The 21,110-nt window shown below is 53.2% G+C and overlaps 1 protein-coding gene and 1 pseudogene across 5 annotated transcripts in view; both read right to left on the bottom strand.

Moving 5' to 3' along the window:
* TNR (tenascin R) overlaps positions 1 to 21,110 on the bottom strand; it is a 313,783-nt gene that overhangs the window by 142,181 nt on the left and 150,492 nt on the right. For all 5 annotated transcript variants that reach the window (XM_036234586.1, XM_036234590.1, XM_036234587.1 and 2 more), the window contains one exon: positions 5,070 to 5,172. The gene's annotated coding sequence lies outside the window, so the exon portion shown is untranslated. The remainder of the gene's footprint in view (positions 1 to 5,069; positions 5,173 to 21,110) is intronic.
* On the bottom strand, positions 6,836 to 7,909 carry LOC107515505 (annotated as a pseudogene).

Here is a 21,110-nt window from a genome sequence, read left to right as displayed (position 1 = left end):
AGGCTGGGTGAGATTGGGACTCTTAGGGCCAGAGCAGGAAGAGTGAGTGCACCCACAGCCGGGCCCAGGTTCTCCCCTGCTGTCCGGGCCGGAGCCTTAGAATTCCTAGCGTCACTTCAGGGAGACATGGCGGACAAATGCAAATGCAAGGCTTAAGCTCCGGGCGTCTTCTGGAAAGCTCTGAGAGCAGCTGTCACCTGGCGAGCATTCCAAAAGGAAGCTTAACTTCGGGGGCACTTCCGCAATGACTAGCACATCCGAAGGACAAGTTGTGTTTTTAAGACTCTCAGGGTTTAATTCTAAGGACACCCAGGTGTCTAGTTTGGTTAGGGAAAGATGAGAAAGAGAAGACATCTGAGTCTTTGTTTATTTACTTGTAGAAACACATGTACCTTAACACCGAACCGACCATTCAAGCTCACCTCCGGTTGCTTTTCCACTCCGCCCTTTCCCAGTCTGGTTTTTAACATTTACCGAAACTTGCAGGCGCGGATATGACTGGAAGGCAGTCATACGTCAACTGCTTAAGCGCATTTCCCCTTCCCAGCACTGGCCCCACCTGTAAGAGTTACAGAGGGAACTACACATATTAACCAAATTGAAACGTTTATGCTCCTGATCATTTTGTATTATTCTCAGCAAATGTCCGGCATTCACGACAACAAAATTGAATTAAATGACTAAGCAGTAGATGCTTGATAAATGTGTGTTGCCTGGAACCAAAAGTAATCAGAGAGTATGGGAGCAGAGAGGGATGTTTGCCCACAGGTGATCACGCCTAGATTGTCACTCTGTCCTTTGCTCCTTGTCCTCAACTTACATTTCCTTGAAAATGAGTGATCACGAAGACACATCTACCCACAGAATACGAGGCCTTCCGATACGAAAGAAACCTGACAAGCCCAGTTTCAGACTGCGGAAAAATGCGGGAGGAGGCGGTTTCCCGCAGGCAGTGGTGTCGGACAAGGGTGCGTTCGTCTCCTCCTCGCTTTGACCCGTATGCGGACCGTGTCACACGGACACCTGGGCTGGCCTCAGAAGGAGGAGAAATGAAAACTGGTGGAGGAAACGTTGGTCACTTAAGACCCACGAGTTGAGGCCATCACACTGGCAGAAAGTAGCAGCGGTTTGAAACGACTCCTGATGAAAGCGAAAGGAAGAAATAACAACGCGGGACCCATGTGAACGCCCGGAATTCAGAAATCACGACCGCGGAAGAAATACACGCCTTTACTATAGACAACGAAGACGGCGACATTGTTAAGAGATTTCACTTGCTTTGGTTCACTCATCAATTCGAATGGAGACTGAGGCCAAGAAATCAGGAGAAGGCCGAGACTCAGAGGAGAGCGATGGAAAAACGGGGGGACCACCAAGAGCAAAGGCATGTCATCAGAGACCAAGGCCAAGGTCATTCACATCCTCCTTCTCCCTATTACTGTGCCCGGACCCAAAAGGTGGGCGGTGGAGAAAGCCGACAGGGAAAAAAACATGGATTCGTTCGAAATACAGCGTTGGAGGAGAACTCTATGATACTTCTGGCTGCAGGGAAGATGACCAAGTGGGTCCTGGAGCAAATTAAGCCTGAAACATCGCTGGAGGCAAAAATGACAAAAATGAAACTGTCCTGCCTCAGGCACATCACAAGGCCCGGCGGGTTCTTCAGACAAGGCAATGATGCTGAAAAAACAGAAGGCAGCGGGAAGAGAGGAAGACCAGACGCGAGACGGATTGACTCCATGTGAGAAGCCGTGGGCTCGAGTCCGCGGGCGCCGAGCAGGGCTGGCGGGGACAGGGCTCATCCGCCGGGCCGCCAGGACTCTGAGCCGCCTCGACAGCACGTAACACGCTCGGCGCTTCAGAACCCTGTCTTCCGTCCAGAGCAGCCTTGAAGCTGGGAGCTCAGCTCCCCAAATATCACATTTATCTCAATTTGGCAAGAAGCTGAAAGCCTATCTGGGGCCATTTAAATTCTAATGTTATTAAGGGCTCATCTAATCAGCTTTTAAAATAAGCTGCTTTCAAATGCATGGGGATCGAAGGTAGGGTAGCAGCAGGCTGGAGAATGCACCTCTGTTTGAATTGCTAAGGAGCCTGGAGGCAGGAAGGGGCTTCACCTTGGGTAACTTCTGTAATTCTACACCAAACCCGGCTAGTGAATAGCTATTTGTAAGTACAAGGGGAGAAGGTCATTCCCGACAACCCCTGCTCTCCTGTGAGGTCAATCGGTACACACGTGACAAGCCGGGAAGCGATAATACGATGATAATAATGATAATACGATGGACTGGCCTCGGTGCCAGGAGGTGGCTTTGAGATTTGATCAACAAAGCAGTTAGTGCTTCTGAGAACTGCCTCTGAATACCGCCCCCTGTGGACTTCTGAGGAGGCCAGCAGGGCACGCCAGCCTGACCGGACCCACCGCAGTCGTGAGCTGGCTTCAAGGGAGGCCCCTCGCGGCCCACTCTGGGTTGAGTCTCCCTGGGCCCGGGAACTTCTGTCAGCCCTAGACTCAAAGGGAACTTAGTCCTGCCGTGTTTCGGGCTCTGATGTGCTTGGGGATTCTGATTCTGACACCGGTTCACGTGTGGGTTTCTTTCCCACGCTAAGCAAATCTCTGACGCTCGCTGGGTGTCCTGCGATGCAGCTCGGTTCTGACACTCGACCCAAAGAGCGTCCAGGGCTCACCCCGCAAGACTCCACTTCATACGCCCGTCCACGCCCGATTGTCTCCTGTGCCTCTGACCCACCTGCTGCAGTTTGGAGGTCCCCACAGCTCCCTCCCTGGGTGCGATTAATTCGCTAGAGCGGCTCGCAGAACTCAGGAAGCCCGATTCCCCACCAGACGACTGGCTTCTCATGAAGGATGGCGAAGGATAGGAATCAGCAGCCCTATGAAGAGCTGCAAAGGGCGAGGTCCCAACCAAAGGCGCCTTGGTCCTCATGCAGTTTGGAGCCATGAGTATTCTGGTTCCCCAGCCTGGAAGCTCTTTGGGATTTTGCTGGAAACCTCATTACATAGGCATGATTGATGAAGTCACCGGCCATTGGTAACTGAACCCTGTCTCCCCAGCCCCTCATCCCTCCCTGCACATCAGGTCTGGGACTGAAAGTTCCAACCCTTTATCACATGTTTGGGGCCCCTGGCAACCAGCCTCCTTCCTTAGGAGGGGTTCAAAACACATCACCTTATTATCACAAGCTGTGGTTGAAAGATATTCGTTACGGATATCAAGACACCTTTATCTCCCTTATCGCATTCAGGAAACACCAAGCGTTTTAGGGGCTCTGTGCCAGAAACTGAAACGGCATGAAGACCAAATGTCGGTTTCTTGTCATTCATCACGACATCGCAAGGAGCACCCCAAGGCCCCCTTTCAGCATCAGGCCCATCCCCGCCTGTCACGCGCATTCTCTGATTCAGTCTGCCGGTCAGTTACACAGGACGGCCAGAGCTCGCTCAGGAAGGATGTGACGTGTGTCTTCACGGTCACCCCTCTCCCACGGCCCGTCTTCTGCACACGGGCTCCTTGGACCCCCCAGCGGGGTCTTAGGCCCTCTCTTTCACCCTTCCGACCCCTCCGTCGAAGGCCTCCCATACCAAGGCTGGATGAAAATACGTGGAGGTTCTGCTCGAGCTAATCATTTGTCTCACGTTTAAACCAACATTCTTTAAATATTTGTTAAACATTGATTTAGAAGAGGATGACGGCGCCATGGACCCCATGCCCCCGTTGAACCCGCCTTATTCAGAAGTCAGTTCAGAGACCACTATTTTCATTTAAGTAAGTTCCTTTTGAGAGAAGGACCTTGATCTTTCCCCGAGTGGTTTGTCAGACATTCTTTTAGCTGCACAAGCTCTGTCTCTGAGAAGAGTGCCACAAGTAAAATGTCTCCATCCAAATGTTTCCAGTGATACTCGTGTGACAACCTCGCTGCTGCCCAGATGGTCCACCCCGTTCCAACTCTGCTAAGTTGCAGGGAACTTAATCTCAACCAGCTAGAGCCTAGAAGCACCAAATAAACCAATTCACTCTCAAGTGTGAATGGCTGATGGCCAGCGTAATGCAATAGCGTCTCCCCAAGTCTCTACCTTCAGAGGTATTCTCAGTGGCCAAGGGGACTCTGTAGTCAAGTGTCCCCAAGTTAGGTAGGATGTTGCTGAGGATATATGCTGGGTCGATTCAAACACGGGGCTTTATAGCAGACTTGTCTCATCACTATACAGAGACAGATAATAAATGCATGATGCATCGGAGGAAGGAAATGAGTTTTTCAAGAACAAACTTTAGCAACCATATAAACCAGCAGAGAGAGAAGGCCGGGTATATAATCATCGTTCCACACAATAAAAAGGAGCCTCACCTGTTCGAAAAGTCCCCAATTCGGCAAATCGAGTCTGAGTTCCAGGGAAATTTATTAAGGGAGCAAAATATTCACCGTGCCTGTCAGCTCTGTGAATCCTGCAAGCTTTCTCCCACAGACCATTTTTTAAAGGTTATTGTTTCAACTTGAAAATTCTTTAGACATATATATGTGGTATGAAAACAGAATTAGGAAAGCTTTTGAATTAAACAAAACAACATGACAGGTCTTCTCCTCTAGCCACATATAAATAGTTATGGATAGAGATAAAGAGGTGGATATTTTTTCATAATGCTCTGTTAGAGGTTTAGAACTCCAGAAATTTTTGAGTCAGCCTGGTGAATTATTTAGCAGCTGATGCGTGCAGGCCCAGTGCAGCCGTGGTCGGGCTGGAATCGAGTTTGGCCTCTCGAAGGGGGCGAGAGCTCTAAACACACTGTTATTACCAACCACATCATGAAATGCACTTCGGAAATATTTTATGAGAAGCCCCGGCCTTGGTGCCAGTTCCTCTGGCTTTTTCCAAGACGGCGTGAAGCCCGGGGAGCTGAAACTCCTGAGCGCCTGCATTCAGGGGCATTGTCCCCCGGGCTGAGGTGGCAGTGGCCAACAGCCTCACATCCCTGGGAACACGCGGTCGCTAGCGAAAGCCTCAAACTGGCCACCGCAACGACGGATGAGAAAAGGCTCACGGGAAACGGTACCTCTCGTGACGGCGTCTTCGATGCTTTCTCTCTTTCCCGCCACGTGCTTGAATTCCGACGCCCAAAGAGACCCGGCCTCTGCGCAATCACGAGGACCCGCCACCTGACACAGGAACAGGGCGGGGAGAAGCGCGGTTACTGTTTGCGAATCAGGAGCCTCGGGGTTTTCCTTCCCATCCTAACCCCCCCGCCGCGTCCTCTTTTTAATACGTTTGAGGTGCAGCAAGCAGATTCCCAAAGCAAAGCAAACTGTTACTTATTAAGTTATGTTTTCCTCTCCAGAGAGTTCTAGTTGTTTCATTCATTTTCTTTTATTTCATCTAATAGCTTTGCAATAAAGTGGTAAATACTTAAGGTAAAAAAAAAAACAAACAAACAAAAACCCTACAGACTGATTATAAATCCAGAAATGTGTTTTATGTAGAAAATCTCTTCTGAGATCTTTGAAGGTGGCTGTAGTTACGAGCTTAGATGACTTGATTATGACAAATGCTTGACACTCCCTCCAGGAAGCCACTCATCACCCCCAAAACCTGAGTCCCTCCTATGTCCTTAACGTCTGAGACGTCCTCCGTCCTAAGAGTCACCACCCAGAGTCAATTCCCTCATTTGTGCTGTTCTCATTCTGAACTCTGACCTCCTGGAGGACAGACTCTCTGGCCCGTCCTCATCTTAGTCCTTGTCCCAAGTATAACGCCATTGCAGAAAAGCCCAATGCATTCTCACCGAATAAAGGAATACATAACAAAGAGTCAGGCCCCATTCCCAGGGGCCATCACACTGTCCTAAGCAGGAGGATTCAGCCTTCAAGGGCCGCTTCCCACAAATCCTTCTGAGGCATCTCGAGACCAAAAGGGGACCGGATGCTGAGCCTCAGGGAGGGGACGCTGAGCCGCAGGGAGCTCATTTACAGGCACCTAAAGAGGATGTGTTTGCACAAGTAGCACAGGATGGAGGAAAGAGCCAGCTTTCGGCTGAGGTGTAGCTTTGCTCATCTAAGTCGTTCCTGAATAAATCAGTCTTCCCTGGAGGACCTGATGGAACCTCAGAATTGGAAGGAGTGGAAAGATCATTCCATTCTGGAAGGGCAAATAGATTTCATCGCTGGTGAATTCACCGGTGCATCAGCAGTGGCTGCCTGGACCGGGCTGGGGGACGGGAAGGGTTCCGAGCCTGCATCTGTGGGAAGGAGGCTGGTCGGCGATGTGCCCAGGGAAGGGAGGTCTTGGAGGTGATATAAATGCCTGGTATTTTCCTTCTCCAATTCTAATCTGGCTGCTCGCTAAAAGGAAAAATTACACGTCCTTTGGACAGTGTAATTTAGACAGCGGCTGCCCCAAATTTGCAGCCTACTTTCCTGATAGCTCTGATATTACAAAATCTCTCTTTCTGTGGCATTAAAACTCCCTCTCCTTTTTGTTCCCGCCTAGCGACCCTCTTTTTCTCCTCCTCTCATCTGTGAGTCGGCGGCCTCGCTCTTACAAAGCTGGTCCAGTCTCTTTTGAAACGCGTAAGTCGAAAGTCATCAAAAGGGCTGTCGAACATCCCCTTCAAAGGTTTAGTTCATTAGACATCAATACCTTTAACATGCTACTTCATTATCATTATTATTATTATTATTATTACTATTTCTCCAACTCATTCATTTATTCGACTCATTTTTCCATGTAAACCTTTTGTTTTAATAATTGGAGCATCATGGCTCAGATTTTAAATCCCATTTACACCTAAGAAACACTTCTAGGCCCAAACAGGTAACAGTGAACCTACTGCTGCTGGGAGAAATGATGCTTCACCCGCATGTTAAGCCTAAAGAGCAGAGACTGAATGGCGGGGCGTCGGCCTGTGGAACAGAGAACCGGAGCCGGAGGGCGAGAGGAAGACGGGGTGACGCCCGTGCGGCCGCCGCCTGACCTCTTCGCCCTCACGCTCCGGAACCAGTTGAAAGTTGCGTTACTTTTAGATAAGCTAGGAGTCGGTTCCTTGACCACATTAAGTGAAACTTCTTCCCCACTCTTAACAGTTAGGTTAAGGGCATTCGCTACAGAAAGGTACCCACTGATATAGAATATTAGAACGGCGAAGAGGAAGCTACATAGATCATCTTTTCCTTCCAGGATCGGCAACCTCCACTTCACCGCGGTATGTGAACTCCACCCCCCGAAGGCTGAGTCCAAAAACTCCCTGTTGGCGTTTGCAGCAAACAAGGCCCCTCACGCTCCTGGCATTGTCTACTGGGCTGTGAGATCCACCTGGCTTTCTAGAATACTGGAAACCTTTACTTTATGATCCCCGTTGTAAATCTCCACTCCACCAGTACTTCTTCGGGCAGGTAGGCCTCCCGGTCAGTTTAGATGCCGACATCTTTCCTAGTGGCGATTTTGTACACAGGGATTGCTTTCTGCACTGCAGCCTTTGCCAGGGGGAAATCTTGTTTCCAGTTACAAAGAATCATCTGGGGCTCCAGCCACTGGGACAACCCCTGGGCCAGTCCATGCAGCAGCACCTGGTGCTGGGCTGTGTCCTTTACCACCTCGCCGGGTCCGCGTTGCTTCCTTTGGTAGGTCTGGAATAAGGTCGGCTCCGGCTCCGAGGACTTGGAGCCTTGCGCGGTTCCTCGGGCCGGACACCTGCTTTCGCTCCTGCCTCTCTCCCCGCTTGCCTTTCTCCGCGCGGTATTCCGTAACCTTCGGCCTCTGGGTTCGCACCAGACGACCTTTCTCGATGTCGAACTCTGCGGCTCGGGCGTCTGTTTCTTCTGCTTTTCCATTGGCTTCCTCTTCAGCAAAAGGCGTCATGGGCTTTATCAGCTTTTGCACGTGAGCATCACTGAGGACCATGGTGAAAGCAATGCCAGGCCAGTGAGCAACTAGCTCGAGTTCTGGAGTGAAGAAGACGGGGGGAAGGTGGGGAGCAGGGCAGGGGTGGGGTGGCGGGGAGGAAAACCCCATGTATTTGTTTATTACGTTTTAAATTTCTTTATTTGACGTTCTTGAAATTTTAAAGTGATAAGCGCTCATAGTACATAAGTGATTCATAAGAAGACGGAGACAGAAAAAGACAATCGTTCCCCTCGGACGCCAGGCCCTCGCGGTAACATGTTGATAGACTGGTACATGTCTTGTCACCAGGCAAGGGCTCGTGAAGCAGACTGAGACAGGACATGCACACGGACGGTTCGTGGGTGGGTCTAGGAAACAAGTGGCCAGAGGGAGCTCCGGAGTGGTCCTGCACGGAAAAGGCGCAGGGCTTCGGAGCCCCCCAGTCCCTGGGCGGGGGCCGTCGCCAGGGCGGGGGCGGGCACGACCTCGACTCAGCAGCTGCCTCTGACTGAGCGGGAGGCCTGGGGAAGGACTCAGCTGTGAGCCGGCAGCAGCCAGCACCCCCAGGAGCTGGCGGGGAGGGTCCCAGCTGGGCAGTGCCCCACGGCCTCTGCGACGCGCCCCCGGCCCCCGCCCCCGCGGTACTCACGTAAACCTAATCACGCATACGTGTACAGATATACGGGGTGTTTCTGTCTAGTTTTTAACCGAAATGCTCTGCAACTTATTTTGACTTAACATATGCACATCATCACTTTTTTCCGTAACGTATTTAGGCATATGTACCCACGCTTCACATAAAAAAGAGCATAATATACATCCAAGTTTTTGTATGGAGTATCCTTATTTTTTTCTCTATCGCTTGCCCCTCTCTACCTTCTTTCCTTCCGTCACCGCCCACATTACCCTGTACCCCGCGGCAACGGCACGGGCCGGAGGCTTTGGTGCGCTCCTCCACGCTCAGAGAACCACTGATACGTGCGTGTGGGTATGGACAGACGCACCGAGTTTTCAGTCTCTGGGATCAACTGCTTATGCAGAGCCCCAGAGAGCCAAGGCCTGTACCAGGCACTGGAGTCACCGGAGGAGGACGCGGCCTCTGTCCACGAAGGAGAGTGACACGGGACTGGCAGGTACGGCAGGAGGGGAGCCCGCCTGTGGACGCGTCCAGACACAGAGCTCTTCAGAGAATCAGAACCGGGGCGTGGGCTCCTACGTTCTAGTCTCGTGCTCTCTTCCATTTAACTAGATTTAAAACAAACAAATGAGAAAGCCGCTCCCAAACCGCGGGCCGTGGGCTGAGCGAAGGCCGCACGGAATTCAGGCGAGTGCGTGTGGACCTTCCCGGGGCCGTGAGCACACTGCTCTGGCCTAAGGCACTGGCCTCATGACACGATTGCGTCCCCTCACCAGTACACTCATCTGATTCGCTTAACAAGCCATACGGCCCTGAAAAGAGGTCACATGATAGGCCTTTCCTTGGAGTAGACTTTTTATATAACTGGTGACAAGGTGAAGGATTATTATCACAGGAATTGACGCCGGTGAGTCCCAGTGTGGGCAAGGACGCCAACTTTCAGAGTTGGCACCGTTGGCAGAGGCAAATACCAAGTATGCCCCTTGCGATCCCAGACCCCCTTGGCCCACACACTTCCGGGGGCGCCGAGGGAGCGGGGACGTGGGACCGCAGGGAGACGCTCGCAGGACAGGGGAGCACGGCGACCCGGCTCCCCAGCGACTTCGCACGCGGACGAGTCCTTCCCGTCACGCTCCCCACCCGTTCGCTCGCCGGCCCTTCGCCTCCGTCCCCAGGCTGTCTGTCACAGCTGTTTCCTGGGGTCAACTTGTGACAGCCCACCATTGCAAACAAACGTCTTCCTGCAGAATGTGTCCAGAAAATATGCATTCTGTTTTCTTTCCTCATCGAACATGATCCCTCTCGCACAGACCGTGAGCGCGGAGCCTAAGTGGCTGGCCTTGGACCTTGTCGCATGGGCTCCAGGCCCCTGATGGCCCGGGCAGGACAGGAGGACGCGGCCATCCAGCGTTGTGGAGGGGGCTCCGCTGACCCCGAACATGGACCTCCTCCAAAGCCCCGCGTTTTTCTCCTTCGGCCTGGGCGAGTCGTGGAGGAAGAAAGACCCTGCCTAGTCAGGTGAGACGCGGCGACCAAAACCTGCCTGGGCTTCAGACTTCACGGCAGTTCCCTTGGACATTCCGTACAAAGCTCAGTCCTTCGTTGGTTTTGGCTTGTTGCCTGCGAATTGCTGGCGACGACCCAGTGACAGCCGAGTGACGGCGAGGATGCCGGTCAGCTCGACGCCAGACCGCCCCGTGTGCTCAAGTATGGTCGGTTCATGTTTTTGCTCGAGTCTCACAGCACTCAGTTGCTGAAAATGGATCAGATTGTGAATGGCCCACAAATTATACTTAGTCATCTTGATGAGAAAATGGGGGAATTTAGGCAACTATTGGGGCTCTGACCCGTATTCGGCTCCCGAACTCGCCAGCTCCCCTACCACGAGAGGCCTGAGTGATAATGTTTGGATCTCTTACTTTCGGGCATACAAATTTGAATGTTTCTTAGAAGGATTTCTCTGACCCATTGGTATTGGCAAGATATTGCAATTTATCAAGATGTGGAAAGCTCTTTTGCTGCATAACCAATCACCCTGAACTCAGCGGCTTAGAACAACAAACATTTATTATCTCACGGCTTCGGTGGGGCAGGAATCCGGAAGTGGTCCATCTGGGAGGTTCCGGCTCTGGGTCCCTCATGAAGATTCAGCTGAGACGCTGCTGTGGGCTCTGTCATCTGGAGGCTTGCTGGGGCCGGGGGGTCTGACGCCAAGGTGTTTCACCTGCGTGATGCGGGGTGTTGCAGGAGGTCTCGCCACAGGGTCCCCTGCAGGCCCGCTTGAGTGTGTCACTCACAACATGTCTGGCTGCCCCCAGAGTGAGTGATGCAAGAGGGAGTCGGGTGGCAGCCACGGTGTCTCTATGACCGGCCTTACCATCGGCTCTGCAGGGTCCTATCGATGCCATGGGCTGGCCCTGTGCAGCGTGGCAAGGACGACGTGAGCACCAGAAGGCACGTACTAGTTGGAGGCCGCCCCGAAGGCTAGCTCCCACGAGCGTCTTCCTACCTGTATCAGTAACGATACAGACCTGGAAGAAAACACTTCTGCTCCGTGCACCTCCGTGAAACGGCAGATGGGCGAGCAGGGAACTGGGCTCAGATTCTGCCCCTCACCAGCCGCGCCCTTTTGGAAAAGACATGTGCTCACGTTCCCCAAACGCCCCTTTGCTAGGCTGCAAATGGGGATGACAACGTTTCCCTACAGTCTCGCTCTGAGGATTAACTTAGACGACGGATACGAAGGGCTGAGCTCGGTGTACGACGCTCAGATCTCCTTAGCTCCTCCTTCTCGCCCCCTCGTTCTTCCCTGTCACGGTTGTCGTGTGTCTGCCTGAATGACACCGTTAGATGACCCTACTCAGAGTCGGCCTTCGGCCCCATCACACCCCCTTCCACCTCTGGTCCCCAGACCCAAGAGGGGCTCGGCCTTGGCCATGTTCCCTGAGGAAGGTTTGCTGAGGCTTCATAAAGTCCGGATGTGTGAGAGATGCTGCCGTTCTTCCATATCTTAATTAGCAATTAATTAAGTGGAGGTGCAAGGTGTCTGGAATATCTGACAGGCGGGCTCAGTAATTATCTTTTATCATTCCTGCTAATGGAAAATACGGTCGGGGTGGTGCAAGTTTGCCCAGAATCTCAGGTTGGGTCGAATGACCTAGCGAAGAATCAAAATGAGCGGGCTGCCCTTTCCGCGTCGTTAAAGGCGTCTGGAAACGTGGTGGTGCTCGGCGCTCAGGGCCGCGGCCGGCCTGTTGTCTCGCGCCGTGATCTTTAGGCTCAGACGAGGCAGGGCCCTCCAGGAAGGCGCACGGTCGCATCTTGACAACGATGCCACTGTGGCAGCATTTGATTAACGCCCTTCTCCCCGCCACAGAAGGTCTTGCTTTGAAGGCTGGAAGGGAACGGAGCTCTGAGTTCTGCGCTGGAGGAAGGAGGGAGGGGCTTCCCCGACGTCGCCACGGTGCCGTCGGCCCCCCTCTAATCGGGAGGCGCAGCGAGATACTGACTCGGCGGTGCTGGCCTCATGGCCTCGTGTTGACGCAGACGGCGTGTGATCACGTCACCATTCGTTCTAAGTGGATTATTTGCCTGCGAGTGCCAAGAGTCTGATCCAGACGTCTGGCAGGTTTGGAGGCGCAGGTCAGCCGGTAACTTCCACTCTTCACCATTCACCATTCCCACTTGAAGCTAGTCCATCAGGTCAAACAAGAGACCTGAGGTCAACGGGACAATCCTAGGAGTGGGGCCGGGAGCCCCTGGCGTGTTCCCTGGGCTGCCGGGGCTCCGGGCTCTGCCCCGCCTGCTGCGGGTGGCTGTGCCGTGGAGGGCAGGGGCCCCTCTCCCGTCGCTGGGCTTCGCGTAGTTCCCCGCCTCCATTCGAGGTGCTTTGGGTTGGTTCCCTACTGAGCATCGTCTCAGCAATCTAACGACCCAGGTGGAGTGGGTCAGCGCGTGAGTCGGCAACGCACGCCCGTTGAGACTGAGAAGTCAAACTACGGCCCGAATGTTAACAGCGATTCCCTCTGGGGCGTGTTTTTGCTTCCTTTGTCTTTGTTCTCTTAATCTACTGTTTCTTAACTTTTTCCATGACGATTGTATTTTGCTTTGGTAATGAAAAAATAAATTATTTTAAAAATCTAGAAAAGTATGGTTATCACTTATTTTACCGCGTCTTACAACAATTGTTCTTAGCCTGGGGTCCGCGGGGAGCCCGCGCACTTAGATGGGAAAAGAAAAATCGCATCTTTGTTTTCACTAAGCTCTAACGAAAATGTAGCAATGCCTCTCATTCTGAACATAGATGAGAAGTCACAGTAGCATCAGCAAGAGCCGTAATTTTGTCACCAGCAGAAATCACAGATATTTTCATTTCTCATTACGGTCGGTACAGATAGGTTGAAATATTGTCTAAGCTTATTACTACTTCAAAATTATAGTAGTTATTAGACTCGCCAGCAGATTTTGTTATTTACTGTGTTAATAAAGAAACACATATATTACTCTAGGGCAAATTTGTTTCTTTAGTATTTTGATAACTGCATTTCAATAAAAATGCAGTTTCTTCTGTAATTCCGTATATTTTATCTTATACATTTAAACCATCATTCTGAGGAGGGTTTCATGTGCATCACCAGGATGCCAGAGGGATCCATGACATTAAAAAAAAAAAAAGAACTGGCTCTCGCTGGGGAGGGGAGGGAGGACCTGATGTATCTTGACACCGCTGTGGCCCAGGCCCCGGGCCTCCTGCGCGTTGCCCGGCTGAACCCTTTGTAGAAGGAAGTGCTGTCGCTCCCCCCGTTTTACGGCCAGGAAATTGAGACATGAAGAGGTTGGTAACTTGCTCAAGGTCATTCAGCTTCTGGCGGCAGAGCTGATTAAGAGCTCAGGCCGGCAGGAGGCTCACGGCCTCCCTGGCCCTTCCCTCAGCTCCGCAGGTGGGTCAGTAGGTGTAGCCTCGCGTGCTGGTGTGTGGCTGAGCCGGACGGAAGTCTGTGGCCTGGGATGGGTGTTCTCGACCTTCCCAACCACAGTGCCAGTACCTCAAGCACAGGGTCAGAGCCATGTTCATCCAGAGGCCCCAGGTTAGTGGAATGAAGAAGTTATGCTCCGAGCACTAAGTTGATGAGTAAATACTGCAGGATTTGGGCCATGGAAGGCACCCCTCCCCACCCCCGGCTCACGGTCCAGCCTCCCTGCGGGAACCAAGCTGTGTCCTTGGCCGACTGGCCTTCCCTCCTGTGGAGGGCCCCCTGCCCCAGCACCACTCTACCTGTCCTCCGCTCCACTCCCCGTTTCTACCTCTTGGCCCGCAGCCCGTCTGCAGCTAGACGGGCAGGAAGTTCTGGTGGGCCGAGCCTGACAGAGACAAATGCTCCATGGCCAAGAGGCCTCAGGCGCATGGTCACGAAGCGATCACCAAACCCGGATCGCCACACTGGAAGGCGCCCCGTGGAGAGCACTTAACCGGGACCTAATTGCATTTGCTAGACACCAATTACCAGCGTAATTTTCTGTCTTAAGACACGTGCTCTCCTTTGTGAAAGAAGCTGAAATGGAAGCCAGAAAAACGGAAAGCGAAAGCTTTGGGTGTGAAGCGAGCCCTGGCCCTTTGTCCACGCGACACGGAACCCGGCCCGCCCGGGTGTGGACGGAGGCGGATATTCCTTCTCTCCTTTAAGTGGCTCCTGTGGGGCAGGTAATTGTCTAACCCAGTACGTGGCTGGCACAGGTGTGACCCCCAGGGCCAGGGGCGGAGTGTATATTTTCTGACTGCAGCTCTCAGGTCCTCCAATGTCCTCTCAAAGGACCTGACCCAGAGGACACATCTTCACAACCGGCCCAGGAAGCCTGTCTTCTCTGAACAAGTTCAATTTTGATTTGCCTGATACCGTCGTCTCTCTCGGATCTGCGGTTAAGGGGGGATTGGTTGCTGACATGATAAGCAATCCCTTTCCCAGGCACGTGATGATGAGGTCTCCTCTGCGTTCGGTTGGGCAGCGAGCCCAAACTGCTGCTTCCTCAGCGGTCAGCGTGAGCAAGGAGGACACAGGACTCAGACTCCGCAGAAGACGCAGATGGCACCCGAGTCCCTCCCAGGTTAGGGGCCTGGCCAGGCATCTCTGTGGTCCAGGCCTTGCTTCTGCGGCCCATGAACTACAGGGGATGCAGGGGAAGGATGGGGGAGTCACCCGGTTAGTCAAACCGGAAGTGGAGCCAACCAAGGGTTCAGTATAAATCCGGTGGGGACACTGTTGTCATTTTGAGTGAGAGAATTCATTTTTGGGGTGACGCTGTCCAAGGTCAAAATCTAGAGAAGCTGAATGTCTAAGAAATCCATGCCAGCATGTCCCAGGGGGCGCAGGGCCAGAGGCCCAGAGGCCAGCGCGTACAGGAGCAGCGTCGGAAGTAGGTATGAGGCCGGAACACACAAACGCAGCCCCCAGACCCACGCTTCGAGCTGGGGTGTCCGAACTTGCTCTGCTCAGACGCCGACCTTGTGGGAGACGGGAGGGGGGCGGGGGAACGCAGGACTGGAGCAGAGAGGGTGGCCGGCCAGCCGGGTGTGACTTCCAGGCTCCTGCCCCTTGTGGCGGGACTGTCCCAGCCCCCGTGCGGTCGGTGGCGGTCCGTAGAGGAGTGTGATCCAGCACGGAGGAGCGTCACAGGAAGTGGGTCCCGGAAACGAAGGCTCGTTTGCTTTATCCGGCATCGGTCTTAGGAAATGGAAATTCTATCTAAAACCTCGACTCCCTGGCGTCCTGCTGTGACCCGAGGTCGTCGTCCGGCCTTGTGTGTCGTAGCGGCACAGTCACCGTTTCGGGCGCGTTGGTTCTTACTCGGCTCCCGTGTGCCCTCCGCTGACATGCCCTCCGCCGGGCATCTCGACCCCCCGTACACGCATTTCCAAATACTCCCGGGGGAGGAAGGAGAAAGGCAGTCGGGGCCGCCTCTGGGCAGTCCGGTTTCTCTCGGCCTCCGAGGCGGTTACCGCTCTCTAAGATGTCGGGTTTACACTCGGGAACCTGAAGCAGAGACTTAGAAACCTCCTCACACTCAGACTTCGCCCTGTCAAAGCAGCCAGTCCCCAGAGGCTGGTTTTCAGAACAAGGCCATCCCCGTGGGCTGAGAGGAAACCAGGCTTCCAGCATTTCCGCCCTCTCACACCTATGTCTGAGCTGACATTGTGCGCTTCTTAAGGGTACAGACAGTGACTTTTTCATCTAGTCTCTCCAGGGAGGGTCTAATGAATATGACAGGGTAGCCTTGAGAAATGCCGGAGGGATTTTCCCAAACAAAACCTCTCTCGGCGTTCCACACGGCAGTCATCTGTCTTCACAGCTACCCAGGAAAGGGAAAAGAAGGGAGGGGAGGGGAAGGGAAACATTATTTATGGATCACTTACTATCAGCCAGAACTACAAATCGTTGAATAAGAAATGGCTCCTGCTCTTGACAAGAAGCTCACGGTCCACGGGGAAGACACGGTCATGCAATGTAGATAGCAAGATATTTCCACATGGCTCTGTGTCGAGAGTTTAATGGAGGTGTGCGCAAAGCACCCTGGGACCCCGAGCATGGCGTCGGAGAAGGCAGAGAGGACCCGGATGAAGATGGAAGGAAGTGCCCAGGCTCAGGAATGGGCAAGAATGTCTTTTCCAGAAACGGAGAACCCGCTGTGCAGAGACCTGATGGCTTCTGAATCCCAGGGTGAGACCGAAGAGAAACACGGACCCTCTCCAATTTGCATCCTGGAGGTTCTAAAGAAACCTCACAGTTCATTTTGGGAAAGTACCAGAAGCAACAAGGCCCCTCCTTACGCAGGCAGTTGCTCATGCAGTATGAGTGGAAGGCCTTCACACCACCCTCCAAGTCTCTGTTTCTAGAACTCACATTTCTACCAATAGATTCATACCTTTGTCTCACCACTTGCCCTTCTCGGGGATATTTGCATTTTAAACCAAAACGGAAGTCACTCACACTATAGCATGAATTAGCATCATCGGCTATTGGTCTAGGACACCGAGAGAGAGGAGGGACTTAAGGACTGCCGTAGAGGACACCAGAAGGATCGAGGGAGCATGGCGAGGCCATCGAAAACAGAGCTGAAGACGACAGATTAAATCGACATCACGCTCTCTGCGCGTTCACAAAGGGGACAGCAGCGGGGTCTCGAACACAGAGTGGCGAGAGAGCCGGTACTGTTCGATTTCTGTGTTTTATTTTTCTTTTGCCGTCAGACCACATTACTGCCACGGCAATCCGCTCACCATCTCGTCCTTCCTCTCACCACCCTGACAGGTGCCGTCACGGTGACAGAGCTCCACGCGACCTCCCTGCGTTCGGAAGCCGCGGAGGAACTCTCGGGCGGGCTTCCCCTCCGCCCGCAGCTGAGCGGGGGCTGCCCTCTGACGCATCGCTGATCCCTTTCCCGGACGAAAGGAATCTGCGAGGCGACCTTCCAGAATCGTTCCTTTCCAGGGCTGGACTCGAACCTTTCGATGGTGCTGCTAGATCCCCAGCAGCGCCCGAAATACCGGCATGTGGGGGTGGCGAGGGGGACGGACGGAGTTTCGATTTGCTTTCAGTGCTCGGGATCGCCGCGAGATCACACGAAGCAGACCCCAGGGGCCTCGTGGGAGCCGGCAGCTCAGGAAAGAGCCTCGCCCTGTCCGCAGTGGCTGCCTGCCCCTGCCCCATGTGAGCCTGGCCAGCAGGGCTTGGTCTCTGCGGACGGCAAGCCGTGCCCCAGCCGGAGAGGGCGACCTCGAACTTCATCGTCACCCTTCCCCTTTCCCAGGCCTTCTTCCCACCCAGGCTTCACTCCAATCGCCCACTTCTCCATCCCCTCCGCTGCGGCCCCAGCAGCTCCTGCCTGTTCCTCCTCCTCCTCCTCCCCCTCCTCCCCCTCCTCCTCCTCCTCCTCCTCCTCTCTAGCTTCCTGCCCCACCTCTCTGCTCCTTCCAATCCATTCTCTATGCTGCTCCCAGAAGGATTTTCCTAAAGTAAATCTGCTCAGGTTATTTTCCTTCTTAAACCTCTCGAGGCGTAACTGTGCCCAAGGCCCTTCGCGGTGCAGTCCCACTCACCTCCCTGATCCCCCGCCCCCGGCTGCCTCCCTGCACTGCCTCCCCTCTGCACCCACCCCTGCTCAACTGCCTGCATATTCCCAATTCCCACGCTCGCTCATTATCTGCTGGAAACTTCTGCCTGGTTAAGAGTTATCCTCCAGGAGTCGCCTCCCTGGGAAGACCTCCTCATACTCCACGGAGGGGTTAGGTGCCATCACCTCCACCTTCTCTCCCCTGCGCCAGGCGCCCTCATAATAAATAACCTGTCCGAGTTGTGTTGCAGCTGCCCACCTAGAGGCCGGCATGTCCTCAGCACCTGGCTTCGCCCTTGGCCCACGGAAGAGCGCCAACCAGCGTCAAACCACGGCACGGACCCCGAGAGGTTCCCGTTGCAGCTCTCTGCACCTACCGCTCAGAAAACCACACTCCCTCGACGAAGGAAAAATGCCCGCCTTAAATACTGCTGGATGCTGCTGGAAACCGTGTGCAGAGGGAAAACAAACAAGTGATTGAGTAATGGCAGGGAAGTATTTCACTACAAGTCCTATCCAAATAAAATACCAGGAAAAGTCCCGTTCAGTACTGATTAACCGCAGCTGAGAATTGAAGATCATTTGTAACAAATCATTACAGTCAACTGATTAAAAATGAATGAGTTTGTACAAAGAGCCATTTACTGAATCTAGGGCTGAAAGACAAGGGGGCCGTTTACAGCGCATTGAAACGAGACCCCCAACCTGTGCGCGTGAGGCTGACTCACATCGAAGACAGACCGAACGCCGCGACAGCACGCATCTGAGTTCGAGCGCGACTCGGGGCCCAAGCCCCATGGCTGGCCCTGCGAGATGGCTAAAGTCTCTGTAAGCTTCCATCTGGGTCACTGAGAGAATAGTCGGGATAATCACACCTCCGGTATTGGATCGAACCACACGAAATTGCCAACACTCGACTATATTTGACCTGCAGAAACGGCCACTCCGTATGGTCCAGCCTAACAGTCTGCAAACGGGGCTATTGTGGGGATGGAAATGAGATAACGGTTGTAAAGTGGGAGGCCCTCGGCTCGTGCAGGGCTTGCCGAAGTGCCCCCCACTATCGGGGCGAGACTGTGACCACCGGCAGCAGCGCGGCGCTCGGCGTGCGGCAAATCCCAGGAGCCCAGAGCCTCCCTCATGCGCAGGAATTCACGTCAGGTTGGAGGAGAGGGAAAGAGAAAGGTAACAAGAAGTCGAGGCTTCCTCCTGCTCCGACCCCGAGATCCCTCCCTCCTCAGCCCTGCCTCCCCGCCAGGGCATGCGCCAGCCCTGCTGGGGGTTTTGTTTTATTAAGTGCAAGCAGAGTCTCCCTCCCTGTAAGTGCTCAGAAGGGCTGCTGCTTTGTATTAGATACACTTAGCCCGTCTTTCGGTCCGGGGGCCAGCCCCCAACTCTAACCTCTCACCGCCTCGCGCAGAGGAAGCCTCGCAACCTGAGTCACCGGCATGGAACGAGTTAATAAATAAACGTTCAGTGAAAGAAATGGATGAAGCAGTGAATGAGCGCTCGGACCCCACCTCCGGCCCCCGGCGCCTGTCCGCCATCTGACGGGATGCGAATCGAGGATAAAGGCGCTCTGCTCCCGTACCCCAACCCGCGGCACTCACATCACCCTACATCTCCTCGTCTGACGCAAACAATGACAAGCAAACTCTTTGTCATTACAAAACGCTGCTAATGAGAGAGCTCATCCTTACTTTTAAAATAACTTCTTCATGGCATCGGTCCAAACGCTTTACTTACCAAATAATCATACATATTAATCATATCTATAACACACACACATACTTTTCTAATTCCTCTCCTCCATCTGCGTTAATTAAAGACCTTATTCAAATCTGACTTATTCTACCAAATTTTCTCCAATGTCTCGACCTTGTGCAGACAAAAATATACCCTCTCTTCACTCCTGCTAATTCGTTTTCCTAAAGACCGGATGTATTCCGAGTGTGACTCCTGCACGTGGGTGGCTTTGGCCTGGAGCCGGGGACCACCTCCACTGCAGGAGAATGCATGGTCACAGGGGCCCTGCGCCCGGAAGGCACCCATACTCGTGCTGGGTTTACCGCTTTGCTGTTGCCATCTCGAAATTCTTAATGATGTTTGGACGAAGGGCCCCATGTTTTCACTTTGCACTGGGCCCTGCAAAAGCCATAGCTGGTCCAAGCAGAGATGAAGTGGAAAGGAAACAGGAAAACCAGAAGCAGCAAGAGTGACGGTGTAGCGGGGTTCAGGGGGACCCAGGGCTCAGCTGACCGATGGGTTGGGGTTGGGGGTGGGGGCGGGGAAGCTGGACGCAGGGTGGGGGGCAGCTGCAGAGGAGCGACAGGATCTAGGAAAGGGAGGCGTGCTAAGGAGCCCTGCAAGGCTGGAACTCTCAGGCTCGGGCCATGGCGGCCGCAGGAAGACGAGAAGGGAGTCCTCCAGCCTAGGAAGGAGACTGCGTTGCCCAGAGCCAGGAAGCAGCCAGAGAGGAGGGCCCTGATGTTTAGGAAGCGGGGGGATGAACACAGTCCAGGGGAAGAAGCCAGGAGCAAGCTATGCAAGAGGTGGATCGAGCAGCGGGGTGCAGACTGTATTATTGTTTCTATTACTGGCTCTCTTTCTGGAAGATAATTGCGTGTCCCTGCTCATTGCGAGTGTGAGGTGTGGACATCACTGATCTCTCGACGTCGGGTTTGGGCCACGTGACTTGCTGTGGCCAACAGAACATGAGCAGAGGCGATGTATGCCCAAGCGGAGGCCTCAGGAGTCACTGTGTGGTTCTGCCAGAAGGTTCTCTGCGTCTTCAGCATGGATCCCCAGATGAAGAACACGCGAGAGGCAGGGATACATCCGGCCCTCGGTGGATGTGGAATGTGAGCGTAAAGGAAAACGTCACTCGTCGTAAGCCACTGAGATCTGGGGATTATTACTCCATAGCAAGAGTCGACTGTTAGAACCAGAAAAAAAAAAAAAAAAAAAAAAAAGGGATCCTCGAAAACGAAGGAAACACTTCAAGAAAAAAGTGAGCGGTCAATAAGGCCAAAAGCGACAGAGGTAATTAGATGGAGTGATAGGTTATTGGCCATCTCCGAAAGAACAGTTTTCACGGCCTAGTGGGATCTGAAGCTGGACTGCTATGTGCTGAGGCAGGGATGAGGGGTGAGGAGGTGGAGGTTGTAAGTGTGGATTACTCACTTAACCATCTTGACTGAAAAGCAGGAAAGAGAGAAAAATAGCTTAAGGTGGTTACTGGAGTAGGAGGACAATTTTATTGATAGAAGAGATTTGAAACTGTTTGCACACTGAGAAAGATTTGCTGGAAACGGAAAGATGGAAGATGTAAGTCTTAGGCTATATGCCTGAAAATATCTGTATCTGTGATTAGCTCATAAGATTAAAAATAATAACAACAAACACTTACAAAGCGGTCACTAAGCGCCTGGCTGAGCTGGATTGCCTTGCGGGTACGAATTTAAATCTTCAAGACAA

The sequence above is a fragment of the Rousettus aegyptiacus genome, unplaced genomic scaffold (assembly GCF_014176215.1).
Source record: "Rousettus aegyptiacus isolate mRouAeg1 unplaced genomic scaffold, mRouAeg1.p scaffold_m13_p_17, whole genome shotgun sequence".
Classification (NCBI taxonomy): Eukaryota; Metazoa; Chordata; class Mammalia; order Chiroptera; family Pteropodidae; genus Rousettus; species Rousettus aegyptiacus.
The sequence above is the reverse complement of the archived record's forward strand: the minus strand, read 5'-3'. Positions and strand labels throughout refer to the sequence as shown.